The sequence below is a fragment of the Centruroides sculpturatus genome, unplaced genomic scaffold, assembly GCF_000671375.1.
Source record: "Centruroides sculpturatus isolate CEXI.00-Female unplaced genomic scaffold, Cexi_2.0 scaffold406, whole genome shotgun sequence".
NCBI classification, from domain to species: Eukaryota; Metazoa; Arthropoda; class Arachnida; order Scorpiones; family Buthidae; genus Centruroides; species Centruroides sculpturatus.
In genome coordinates this window covers 474,697-487,468 of record NW_019384754.1, presented here as the reverse complement: position 1 = coordinate 487,468, position 12,772 = coordinate 474,697, and the positions used below count along the sequence as shown (strand labels likewise).

General features: G+C 27.7%; 1 protein-coding gene across 3 annotated transcripts in view; it reads left to right on the top strand.

The window, feature by feature from the left end:
• Nucleotides 1-12,772, top strand: part of LOC111628674 (homeobox-containing protein 1-like) — a 24,056-nt gene that overhangs the window by 731 nt on the left and 10,553 nt on the right. Inside the window, exon 2 of one of the 3 annotated variants that reach the window (XM_023372501.1) lies at nt 36-235. The exons of the other annotated variants lie outside the window; for them this stretch is intronic. The gene's annotated coding sequence lies outside the window, so the exon portion shown is untranslated. The remainder of the gene's footprint in view (nt 1-35; nt 236-12,772) is intronic. 3 annotated transcript variants of the gene reach the window in all.

The following is a 12,772-nucleotide window of genomic DNA, read 5'->3' as shown; positions in this document are numbered from 1 at the left end:
TTTTTTTTTATTTTTCGAACTATTATTTCGAGCAGGAAGAGGGCGCCAGAAAGCGTGTAGGAATAGAATTATGGCTGCCACTTTTGTTTTCTTTACAACAATGGTTTTTTTAGTAATTAATATCGCGTATCTTATAATGTCACTAGAAAACAATTAAAAAGTTACCGATTTTTTCACGTCGAATGACAGCTGTAGTTGCACTGCTACGAAAAAATGGAATCGTCAACAAAAAAAAGTAAGATTATCATTGATTCACTTACAGTTGATTAAATCATTTATATTTTGAAAAAGCAATGAAATTTATACTACAATTCTTTAACGTACATAAACTGTGCATCTGCTATTTGTTATTGATTAAGAGTAAACGTTAAATCAAAGAAGGAAAAACAAAATTGCATTAAAAAGAATTTATTAATAATAATAATAATAATAAAATAAATAAATATATATATATGGAAAGTTTGGTAATAGTTTTTGTGTTGATTAAAAGGCCTACCAATAGTCTTATTTTCCTATAAATGTTTGACCTCTTTAAAAGGTCACGAGTATTGAACTACTTTTCGCGTTTACACGTGCGTTCAAAATGTTACCATTAACCTCTAGGTGCTTGGATTATTTTTTTTTTATTTGTTTAAGTCGAGTTTGAGAATAAAATTTATATTGAAAATAAATAATAGCAATTCAATATTGTTAGTGAATTTTATAGGATTTAAATTATTTAAAAAAATTAATTTATTTTACTGTTATTGTTAATTCTTTTGGTAATTTTTTACTGTTTAAATATCTCGATTAGACAAAAATATCTAAATCTTTAATAACTTTTTGTCATTTTAATTAATGTAAACAAATTATAATGGTTGATGCGTTTTTTGTACTTATATTTGTTGATTATATAACGTACCGTTAAATTATAAAAAGTTTTCTTGAATCGTTAAATTTCAATGAGATAGGTGTATTTTTAAAACAAAATCATTTTTAATTTTTAAAATTTTTTTTATTTTATTTAAAATAAATGTTTTAATAAGTCTAAAATGTCACAGAAATTTCATTTTAGACAGTTTTAGTGTTCAGTATTAGCCTTTTACATAGTTTTCTGAACAGATTAGTTTGTTAGTGTTTGATGATTACACTTAGTAATTGTGTTAAGTTTTACAAAAAAAAAAACAAAAAACTTTGCTTTTTTCCTGTAACTCAAAATCTGTTATAATCTTCGAATACCGTTTAGTAAATGAATTGTTTGTGATACGTCTAAATTTACTCTGCAATATGAAGCTGCAATATGATTTCCCTCGCCCAATTTTTACTGAACCTGGGGCAGAGTATGTCATACTTGCATTCAATGTCACTGCTTTGGATGACATGTTGATAAGTGCGTGCGCACTTATCAACATGTATGCAGTGGGCGGAGACTAGCTGCTTGACCGTATTTAAATGAATCGGTATCAAGGATGTATTATACAAAATAAGTTTCGAAACACGATAATATGAAATAAGATTTTATATGAATATTCTACTTAATTTTGTTAAATATATTTATTTTAAACATTCTTAAATTATTTAAAATAAAATAATATTTCAGCTTACTATAGGCCTATTTACAATGTATTAATTGTATATATATTTTTTAATAATTTAACTTTTATTATAAATCACTACTGAATTTGTATGTAACTATGATTATATTTGTATATTAATTAATTTCCTTTTTAAATTAAATGTTATTTATACTTTTAAGATTTTAATTTATTGTAACAATTAGAATAAAAGAAAATAATTTGGTAATGTAATAATTGGTTTTATGAAATAATATAAATAACATACATATTACTTATATTATTTGCTATAAAAAAATAGTGCAAATAAGCTTCAGTTTGGATTGTAGCACTTATTCAGGAACAAGTGTATTTATGAAATTGATAGATATATTCATTTCTTCAGAACAATTCATTTATATTAAAAAGCTTTTTATGTTTATCTTCCTTTATGCTTTTGTCTTACTAAATAATAAATTGTGATTTTAATGAAATATTGAAAAAAAATCCTTAGCTATGCATAACATGTTATATATTCTTGTATATAATGGAATCAATTTTATTTTGAATGTATTGGCCAAAGTTTTAATAAATATATTCTATTAAAATACAAAATCTGTATTTGCTAATAATTAATTAGTAACATAAAATACAGTACTTTAATATGTTCTTTCACATTCTAAATATGTAGTCTCTTCAATAAAACTGCAACTAAGAACATGAACAAATAGTAAAACATTTTTTAAGAATAAGAATCAATACATATATATATATATATATGCAGTATGCTTCCGATTATCTGGACTAATCGTCAGTAATGGAATTACGGATAAGGTATAAAATACAGATAATCCACAAGTCTGTTTTAATGAAAGTTAATCAGTTTTTATTTTTAGTTTTTAATTTCCTAATATATTCTGAAACCATATCTTCTTTTATTTGAATAATCTGTTATCACTACTAGGTGCCAAGTGTCTGTATAAGCACATAGTAGTGATAACAAATTACAGTCAACCCCCCCCTATAACACGGGTTCCTATAGTTCCGATTCCTATATCATGGCAAAAAAATTGCGACAGTATTTGTACAAACATGCTTAGAAAACTCCTATAATTCGTTAAAACATCATTGCTGACTCGTGTCGTGACAGGATTGGTTGAATCTTGACCAATAGCGGATATTGCACAAACCATTGAGTTTAAACGAGCAGCGGACCTACTAAAAACCATTTATTATTTAACGTCCATAAAAATTTTATATCAATGATGTCTCCAAAGTTCAGTGAATTTTTTGCAAAAAAAATAATTTATCGGGAAGCACACGAGCGCCATTTGATGACAAGCTCCACAACAAAAACAAGCTTAAACAATGGCGTAGTCGAACGGTGCACACTTGGTAAGTAATCCTACAATTTTTTGTTTATAGCATACTTTATATGGATTATTCCCAAAAAATTATACGTATTTTGGAAATGTTGAGTCGAATTAGTCTAGAATCGATTAATTTTATGGAAGAAACCTTTCAAACAGCCTTAGTCCGTAAACTGCATGCGTGCCAGGCTGTGATTGGCTGGACTCGTAGAAAATAGATTCATAAAAACCGGAACATATCTATCGTGTTATAGGGGGGTCGACTGTATTTAATTTCTCATTAAATTTAACATAATAGTCTATATATTATGAATAAAATATGTTTTGAGAATGATAATTAATTAATTAATAAGATTTAAATGTGATCAGAGTTGAAAAAATCTTTTAATGCAAATAGAAAATTCTGAAAAATTTATTGTACTAGCAACTCATAGTTCACAACCAATTTCTTGTATTATTAAACAATGACAGGTTTTTCAAGTAGATGTTGTAAAACATCATTAATTTTGCATCATTATTAATGATTTCTTGATAAGGAAATGATTCAAAATATATTTTTCAAACAATTTTACTATTGTTTCAAACAATTCAAACAATTGTACTTTGTATTTTTACAAAAATATGTGTACAGTATACTTATCTGTGTACAATAAGTAAAGTTATATTGTTCAAGAATCAACTGCACTTACTGTACTTGTTAGGCTATTACATTTATGCCTTCATGTTTTGGAAATATTTCTGATACTCAGCATAGTATTTTAAATAGCAAGAGTTAACAATGTAGATTTTTTTTTTATTTTAGTGCTAATATTTGTATTCCTAACAAAAATTTTTATCAAGATGTAAGCATGCATGGATAATCCTACAAAGATAATCAAGAATATATTATATTAGAAAAACACTTTTAAAATAAAGCATATATTTGAGAAACTGAATGAAATGCTTGATAAGAAATTTCCAGAACACTATTATCTTGATACATTAACATCTTTTTAATCTTTTACATATTTCTGTAATTTTATTAAATCATTGGCTAGTAAAAAATTTGATTTATTACAGTTTATTGTTAATAGCATATGAAATGAAATTTGTTTAAATGACATACAGGCAGGAGTGCCCATACATTGGGACAGGTATGTTCCTTTTTGTCAGGTTACTCTTTACCTAATCCCAAGGGGCCCCAATTTCCATTATCAATAAACTACAGAAAATGCAATGACTTCTATTAAAGAAACTAATGAACAATATTCATCCATTGTCCCACACATGGATGTCCACAGAAAATTTTCCAGGAAGGACAAGGTATGGTGACAAATAATTACACCAATAAGTTTTTATTTAATTATTAAAGTTTTTAGGGAGTTTTTCATAAATAGATTATAGAATACAATATTGCATCAATACAAAAAGACAGATAAAGCATCCCATAGTTGAGGTGTAAGGTTACTTATCTCAATCAGTTTTATGATTATAATTTATGGAATTTTTTACTTACTCTCAGGAGGGCAAGTGGCTCATTTGCTCTCTCTGTAGAAGCCCATGGATCCATGCAACAATTTTTATGTAGTTATTTTGCCATATGCTGACCAAAAACCACATTCATTGTTTTCAAGACCAAATTAGCTACAAATTCAGTACAACCAAATGCCATCTTATGTTGATTGGACATTGAATCATAAAGTTTGAAGCTTGCATAATGTATGATGTGCTTTTTTATAGTTTGTAGGTGCTGCTGCCTACAGGATTGTTGGAAAAAGGGTCTACATTATAACTATTACTATTTGTTATATATGAGATAAAAATTTTATAAACAGTCTTGATTGAACAGCATAGTCTTAAGGGTTAAATACTATAGTTTGTATTCAGATCAGCTCAGATAAGAGTTTATTAGAGAAGATTGAAGAAACTTCCATCTGAACTGATTGCTGAACAATATCTTTTGTATCTTTCTCTAAAACAATTAAATTTATTGTTTTTACACTAAAAATTTTTAATTATTTAAAGAAACTTGTAACAGGAAAACCTATAACAAAAAATTCAATTTGATTGAAATAAGTATGTACAGTACATGTTAACAATATCTTATCCAAAATTCCAAAAAGCAAAGGTTTTTTCATGGAACATCACTAGTTTGCACAACAGTGGTTATTTACAAGTTGGATGTGTCTCTGCTGCTCACAGATATTTTGTTTATTTTTTGTAATTTTTCAATTTACAGGAGAGTTTTTTTCATAACTTAAGACCTGGAAACAAAATATGTAAAAAATGATTTGTTATCAAAAACACAAATGCTTGAATATCCTATGTTGATCATGTTGGTAATTAGTGGAACTCTAGGGTATTCTTACTTTTATAGATGCCAGTATACAGTATGTAAATACAGTACTATTATTCCAAAATCTGAAAAATTCTAAAAAGTGTCTGGTCTCAAGGATTTCAGATAAGAGAGTTTTGACCTATACTAGAAATAAAAAAAGATTGATTTGCAACAGTATAGAATAACTTTGTTGCAGTTTTTGTATTTTACTATGTTACAAAATGGCGAATACAGTCATGAGCATTAGAAACTTGTCAGCAAGAAAATTGCAGAGTGCAGTTACTCCATAATTTACTCTACCCAGAGTGCATGCCTTTTCTGGGTGTGTAGAACACTTTGTATTGTAGATGCTTAAAAGATATTTAATTAGTAGCAGAAATAGAGTTTACAGCAGGGGTCACCAAACTTTTTTAACTGTCGACCCCCAATCACTTTCCAAAGCCTCACATTGACCCCCACCATAAAGTTTTATTACAAGTGTATATGTATGAACGAAAAAAAAAAAAACGTTGTGGGTTGTGGTCTCTGTCTAAGCAAAAAAAAAAAAAAAAAGGTTGTGACCCCTTAGCCGCATCGACCCCTGGGGGTCCACATCGACCACTTTGGCGACCCCTGGTTTACAGTAATCCTTCCATTTACTTAAATTTATTTTGATACAATCGAAAAATTTTTAAAGTTCAAATAGTCAACTTTATGGGGAAAAAAATTATAGTTACATTAAAAAGTGTGTTTTTTGTTATCAGTAATCTATATATATAAAATTGCTTGTCCTGACTGACTGACTGAATGACTCACCGATTCATCATCACCCAGAGCAAACCGCTGGACCTAAAGAGGTGAAATTTGGTACACAGTTAAGGTACGTCATGAAAACGCACACTAAGAAGGGATTTTTCGAAATTTCCAAGTGGGGGAGAGAGAGAGCATTAAGGCTTAACCGGAAAAACGGCTTCTACTGTACTATTTTAGATGCAATTTTTTGTTTTTATCTGCGTTGTAGTAGGGTATGCCATGAGAATGCACACTAAGAAGGGATTTTTAGAAATTCCCCCGCGGGGGGTGAGGGAGAGCATTAAGGCTTAACCAGAAGAACGGCTTCTACTGTACTATTATAGATGCAATTTTTTGTTTTCAACTACATTTAGTCTTCATTGAGTACTTAGGTGTATTAAATTAATAACATTTCAGACATTGTTATAAATATTTTCATATATTTTGATTTTAAAAATGTTCGAACCGTTTTAGATTCTAATTTGTTATTGCATATTGGTTCAATTATAGAACGATTGTAAACGTTCCAGAAAATTGATCAAATTGAAAATAGTTTGTTTGATTCTCGGCAATTCTTTTCAGCGGTAGGTGTTATATAACAATTACTATGGTTATTGAAATATTGAATGTAAATGGGGTTTGCTTGAAAAACCTCCGCAGACGAAGTCGTGGGTAACAGCTAGTCTCTTGCATAGATATATATTTATTTAAAAAACTTCAGTTAAAACTTTTTTATCCCAGTAAGAGTAAAATACTGTATTTGAGAATATGGAACAGATTTCTGTTTTAAACAGCTTTCTATTTATGCAGTTTTCATTTATATGCTATTTTCATGGAACTAGTTATTCATGTAAATAGAGAAATTATGGCATAATAAAACATTTCTTATGAAAACATCATTTATCTTATTACAACCTTACAACCTTTAAAGAATACTACAAAGCATCATTTATATATCTCTTAAGAAACCAGTTTAAAATAAATCAAAATTTAAGTCAAGATGAATTACAAAATGGAAGAACTAATAGTTTGTCATAAAAAATGCATTATTACAACTTTTAATAAATATAAAAAGTATAAATACGAGTTTACAAAGATAAAACTTTGCATTTTGTCCTTTCTTTTCACCGTTCACACCATCAGCAGTCCTTAAATAATTCACTAAACTTCGGAGATGACCTTTCTTTTGAGGCTACTGACTCTGCCAAAGAATATAAAACAGGTAAAGCATCCTCCGGTTAACAGCGAAAAGAAAGGACAAAATGCAAAGTTTTATTTTTGTAAAGTTGTATTTATATTTTTTATATTTATTAAATGTGAATAAGCTGGCCATGTACTTGTATTAGTTTTTTTCATTTAAAATTTTAATAAATATTTTAATGCTTATCTTTTATTTTTTTTATTCTGTTGTAAAAAATCTGTAATATCTTTTTATTGCATATTTGTTTTTTTGAAGTTATAGTATTTAATGGTCAAGTAGATGTAATTCATATATCTGATTAACAGCAATATTTTTTTTTATTTAGATTATACATTAAAAATTTTATATTGAAATGGTTCCTGAAATAAACTTGTTTTGTTAAAGGAACATTATTTGTTTATGCATTCTTTTGCTGCCACACAATACTTTATACATATAGATTTTTCCTATATTGTAATTTCTTCACACTCATTAAACCTATAACTTATTCCTAATCTTCAGAAGGTAATCTGGTGGGGTCAATTTTATTCCATTTAATAACAGGAATATGGAAAAGAGGGTGTAAGAATAGAACAAAAATGTGTTCTAGGAAATCTGAGAGTATTTTTTCTAAAAAATTTTTGTAGGATTTCTGTTATTTTTATCAGAAAGAAAATAACAAATGAAACTAATAAATTTAGACATATAAATAAAATATTTCATCTTTGAAAGAAATTGTTTGGAACCAATTTAAAATGACAAATGTGAAACAAATAGTGTTCCATTGTTTTAGTTTTATATCTAGTTTTTTATTAATTCAGCTATTGTGTATTATTTTTTTACCTTTGTTTAAACATTGTCAAATGAATCTTGTATATCGAGGTTACAATTATAATAACAGGTCATCTAGGATAAAATTTTTTATTGAAATGTTTAAATTTTTTCACTGTTTTCATTGATAACTGATCCTTTTTTTAAAGTAAAATCTTAATAAAAATGCATCAATATTAGATTTAAATAATTAATTATGTATTTTTTTTTGTTTAAATCCTTAACATGGAATTAAATAATTTTTTTATTGATAAATGCAGATTAAATTTTTCTCAATCACTTAAGCTGTTTTGGAAGTAAGGCTAAAATATGTGTGAGAAAGTGGGACAATCCTATCCCTTAGATAAAAAACTTAATTTCTTCTTGTGGATGTGTGAGCATATTTAAAAAAAATTATGGGCAGTCAAAAAAGGTTAAAAGCCACTGCATTAGATAATGCATAACTGTCTACATAATAATATAATTAAGAAAATAATAATAGAAATAAAAATGATCAAATTATAACATTTAAAAAGTAAAAAAAAGTAAAATTCAGGTATGATTTGTTCTGTTTAATTAAGAAAGCATTGTGTTTATTATATATTAATATTATGAATGAATTATGATATATAGTTTCAAGTAATAAATAAAATTTATAAACTGTAAAATTGATCTAATTGTAACTTTACAAAATGAAAATGATTACAACTACTGCACATAAGGAGTTAACAGATAGAAATAGATATATATTCTAGTAGAACACATCTTTTTTTAAATGATACACTTTATAAATCTTAAACAGTGATTTATCATTAAATTATATATATGTTACCGCTAAAGCTCGAAATCCGTTAATCTAGCTAATCTGCAGATTAACTAGGGTGATCCGTTAAAGCTGCGAAAATTATTCCATTTCTCAAATTACCTAGGTAATGTTCAGATTATCTAGGTAATCTGCAAATTACCTACTATGCACTCGGTAAAGTGAAAATAAGATTTTTGCTGGAACAACAGCAACGTTTCTGTACGCTTAAATTAACATAATGTTATTTATTTAATTTTCAATATCTAAAGAATCAAGTTAATACAATCAACAAATTAGTTGATTGAATCAATCATCAATCAATTAAAAAAACTTTAATACAAAAATCAAACGGTTTAAAATATTACTACAATTAGGGAAATGAATTTGCAAAACATATGATAAAATTGTACTTACTTATTAGTGCAATCTAAAGATTGGTGACACTTTGAATTACGTAGCAATTGGTTTTTGCGACAAGCACGCCTATTTGTGGTACATTTAGATTTGCAGTCACATTTTCTGAAACCCTGCCCAGTACCAAGGGATTGTTTTATTGCTGTTTGACGTAAAGATATTTCTACAGCAGGGACATCCATCTTCTTTCGTTAAAAATCTCTCTTTGCAAACACTGAATTCAGATTTTGCATACAATTGTTTTAAAATACCTGTTTTAGTATCAAGTTTATAAAAGCCATCCTCTGTTTTACTAAGAACCACAGCTAAAATTGAACGTGCATCAGTTTTTGCTCTGTCTTCTTCGGGTACTTTAATTCTCACAGCGAAACCTTCATCGACGTTTGGGTGCTTTGCATTAGAAACTGCTAACATTTTCTTTGCTTGCTTTTCTAAACATTTCTTGGCTTCATCACGCTGTATTTTCTGATCCATATTCTTTTTACAGATGATGCACAATACATTCTTACCATACCCTTCCTCTTTAGGATCTACTTCACCACAAACTGCGTGAACAAACATATTACACGATTTACACTTGTGAGCACTTGATGCTGCTTTTGAGCAAACAATACAGACTATGTCTTGTATAGTGCTCTTTACAGGCTCCGTACGAAACTGTGATGGCGATTCTGCTGAAGTTGAGAGTAACTCAGTGATGACTTCTTCAACTTGCAGAGGCGATTCCTTGGAGGTGCAGGGTAACTGAATATTCTTCGTGACTGCATCATCAATCAACGGTATAGAAGGCAGTTTAAGATTACTATCGGTAAATTCTTGTATTTCTATAGGTGATTCTGTAGAAGCGGGGGATAACGGAATGTCCTCTTGAGTAAGATTTGACTGTGATCTCATAATCACAGTCTCTTGTGAATCTTCTAATTTTTCAAGGTCTTCTTCAGTTTTTATCGAATGTCAAACAATTCTCCGGCATGGACAAACTTTTTCAAACCTTTCTCGCGCATCTGACAACGGCTCAATGAGTTTTTCACAGCCTCGTACAGTCAACACATCACACCTTTGAATTATTTGATAATCTCGAGATGATTCTTTCTTCTTGGAAACTTTTATTTGCTTTACATCTTCAATTATGGAATCATACTTTGGTTTGTTATTAAAACACTACGTATTATATTTTAAATCTTCGCTAAAGAGGTTTGCGAAGAATCTTTTCTTGATTTTACTCACCAATTCGGTGCTTGCTTGCATTCTAGGATTTAAATTTATCTACGTAAAAAGAAGGAGTGGGGAAAGGAAGTGAAAGAAACAAACTTTTGAACTTTAACGATACGGAAGCCGTTAATGTGCAGATTACCTAGATACTCTGCAAATTACCTAGGTAATTTGAGAAATTGAACAATTTTCGCAGCTTTAACGGATCACCCTAGTTAATCTGCAGATTAGCTAGGTAATGTACACATTAACGGATTTTGAGCTTTAGCAGTAACATATATATATAATTTAATGATAATTTAATTTAACATAATATATAATATATATTTATTTATTTTATATTATGTATATACACAAACTAAGTTTATAATATATATTATATTATACATGAAAATATTTGTTCTTACTGATCAGGATGATCAGTAAGAACAAATATTTTCTGAGTCCCTTTAGAAGATTTAGTGCTTAAGTAAACCAATTTAGAACTTTTATTATCAAACTTATACACAGCTCATTATGATTTTGTTGACAATATCAGTTTATTTTTCACTCTTTCTGTCCTGTAGGCACTAACAGGACAGATCATTTAATCATACTCATTATGAGTCTGGCCAGTCTTACATTGGGGATGGCCAGCTGGGAAAGGACAGAGCCCAACATGTTTGAGATAGATCCTGGAAAAACTCAAAGGAAACTGATCCAGACTTGAATTCAGTTCCATTACAGTAGCAAGCTATTACAGAAAACATAGTTCTATGCTTTTTGTAACAGAAATAAGTTTCTCAATATTTGGTTAAAATCTTTTTAAAATAAATAATAGCTGTTAAATAAATTTTATATAATGGAAATCAATATATTAATTAAAGCATTAATATGTTGATTTTTATATTTATATTTTATATGAAACAATATCTAGATTAGGCCTATATATAACGATATTAATTTAATTTAGTTGATAAACCAACAAATTATAAAGAACTATTAGATAATTATATTCAAATTTCAGTTACTTAAACTTGAAAAATCAATAAAATTTATTATACTAATTGCTGAAAATAGGAAATACATTATCTAAATCAGAATTTTTTTTAGTAAGTTATCTATCTAAAATTCATGTAGTCAATTAAAATGTTTCTTAATATATAAAAAATAAAATTATCTTAATTTTGTTTTATGTATTAACTTCAAAAGGTATTTCCGTATTAGTGATATATTTTCATCATTATTTTGTAGCTAAGTATTCAGTTTTTGTCAAATGTGTTTTGTTATTAAAATTAATTCCACTTCCAAATCTTTTGTTAATGTTTTAGTATACGAAGTGATTCTCTGACAATTTTTACAAGAATTTTCAAACACACTTTTTAAACATTATCTAAATAAACAATTATTCTTTAGGGCTTATCACACTGACACAATTTTCTATGAGGAGTTTTTATTCAGTAATAAACTCTATCACTATTAATACAAGTCTAAATTGCATTTTTAGGCCATTGGTCTCACTTCAGTTAGACATTATTTGGTGATTTAATCTTAAATGTACTGGTATATTTCTTAAACCAAAGACAGAGTCAAGATTTTTTTAAAACACCAACAATACCAAACTAAAATTTCTCTAAATAACCTAAAAAATCACATACAAATGATTCTGATAACACAAATATTATAATATTAATTGAGTTAAAGGGCAAGAAGCATTAATAAATAATATCTAAACAGTTTTATGTAGTATAAGAGGAAAAAATTAATCAAAACATATTTAACTTTATTAATTTTTTGGGAAATATTTTAAGCACAAAATCTTGTATAATGGCTGATAAATACTTATATTTATTATGTCTCTTCAATCCGAATGGTTAACAAATGGTAGACTTTCTTTCAGCTCTGAGGTTAAGTATTCCTTTATTGTAAATTACATATGCATTTCAGGCTTGTATGAGCCCCTCTTCAGTGTAATTCTACACAAAATTTAAAAAACAAAAAATCAATTTACAAAAAATTTTTTTTCCCGTGTAAAGATTAACCAACATTAAATTCTTTTCCATACCTCAGATGGTTGAGTAACACTTTTTAAAAATCTTTTATAAAAATTGTATGACATCGACTATGACATTATTACCAACGAAACACATGAATAACAATCGTATATGAGTATAATTTCCAAACCTTAAAAACAGTAAATATCTATTATTATCGTACATATTATTACCCATTATATTATTACGTATTATATTATTACATTTTACATTTTTTACAATTTACATTTTTTTAATTATACAATTACATTTACAAATACAATTTAAAAATCACAATGTTTTAGTTATTTCTATTTACAATTAAATGATTTTGTTAATTTTAAAACCA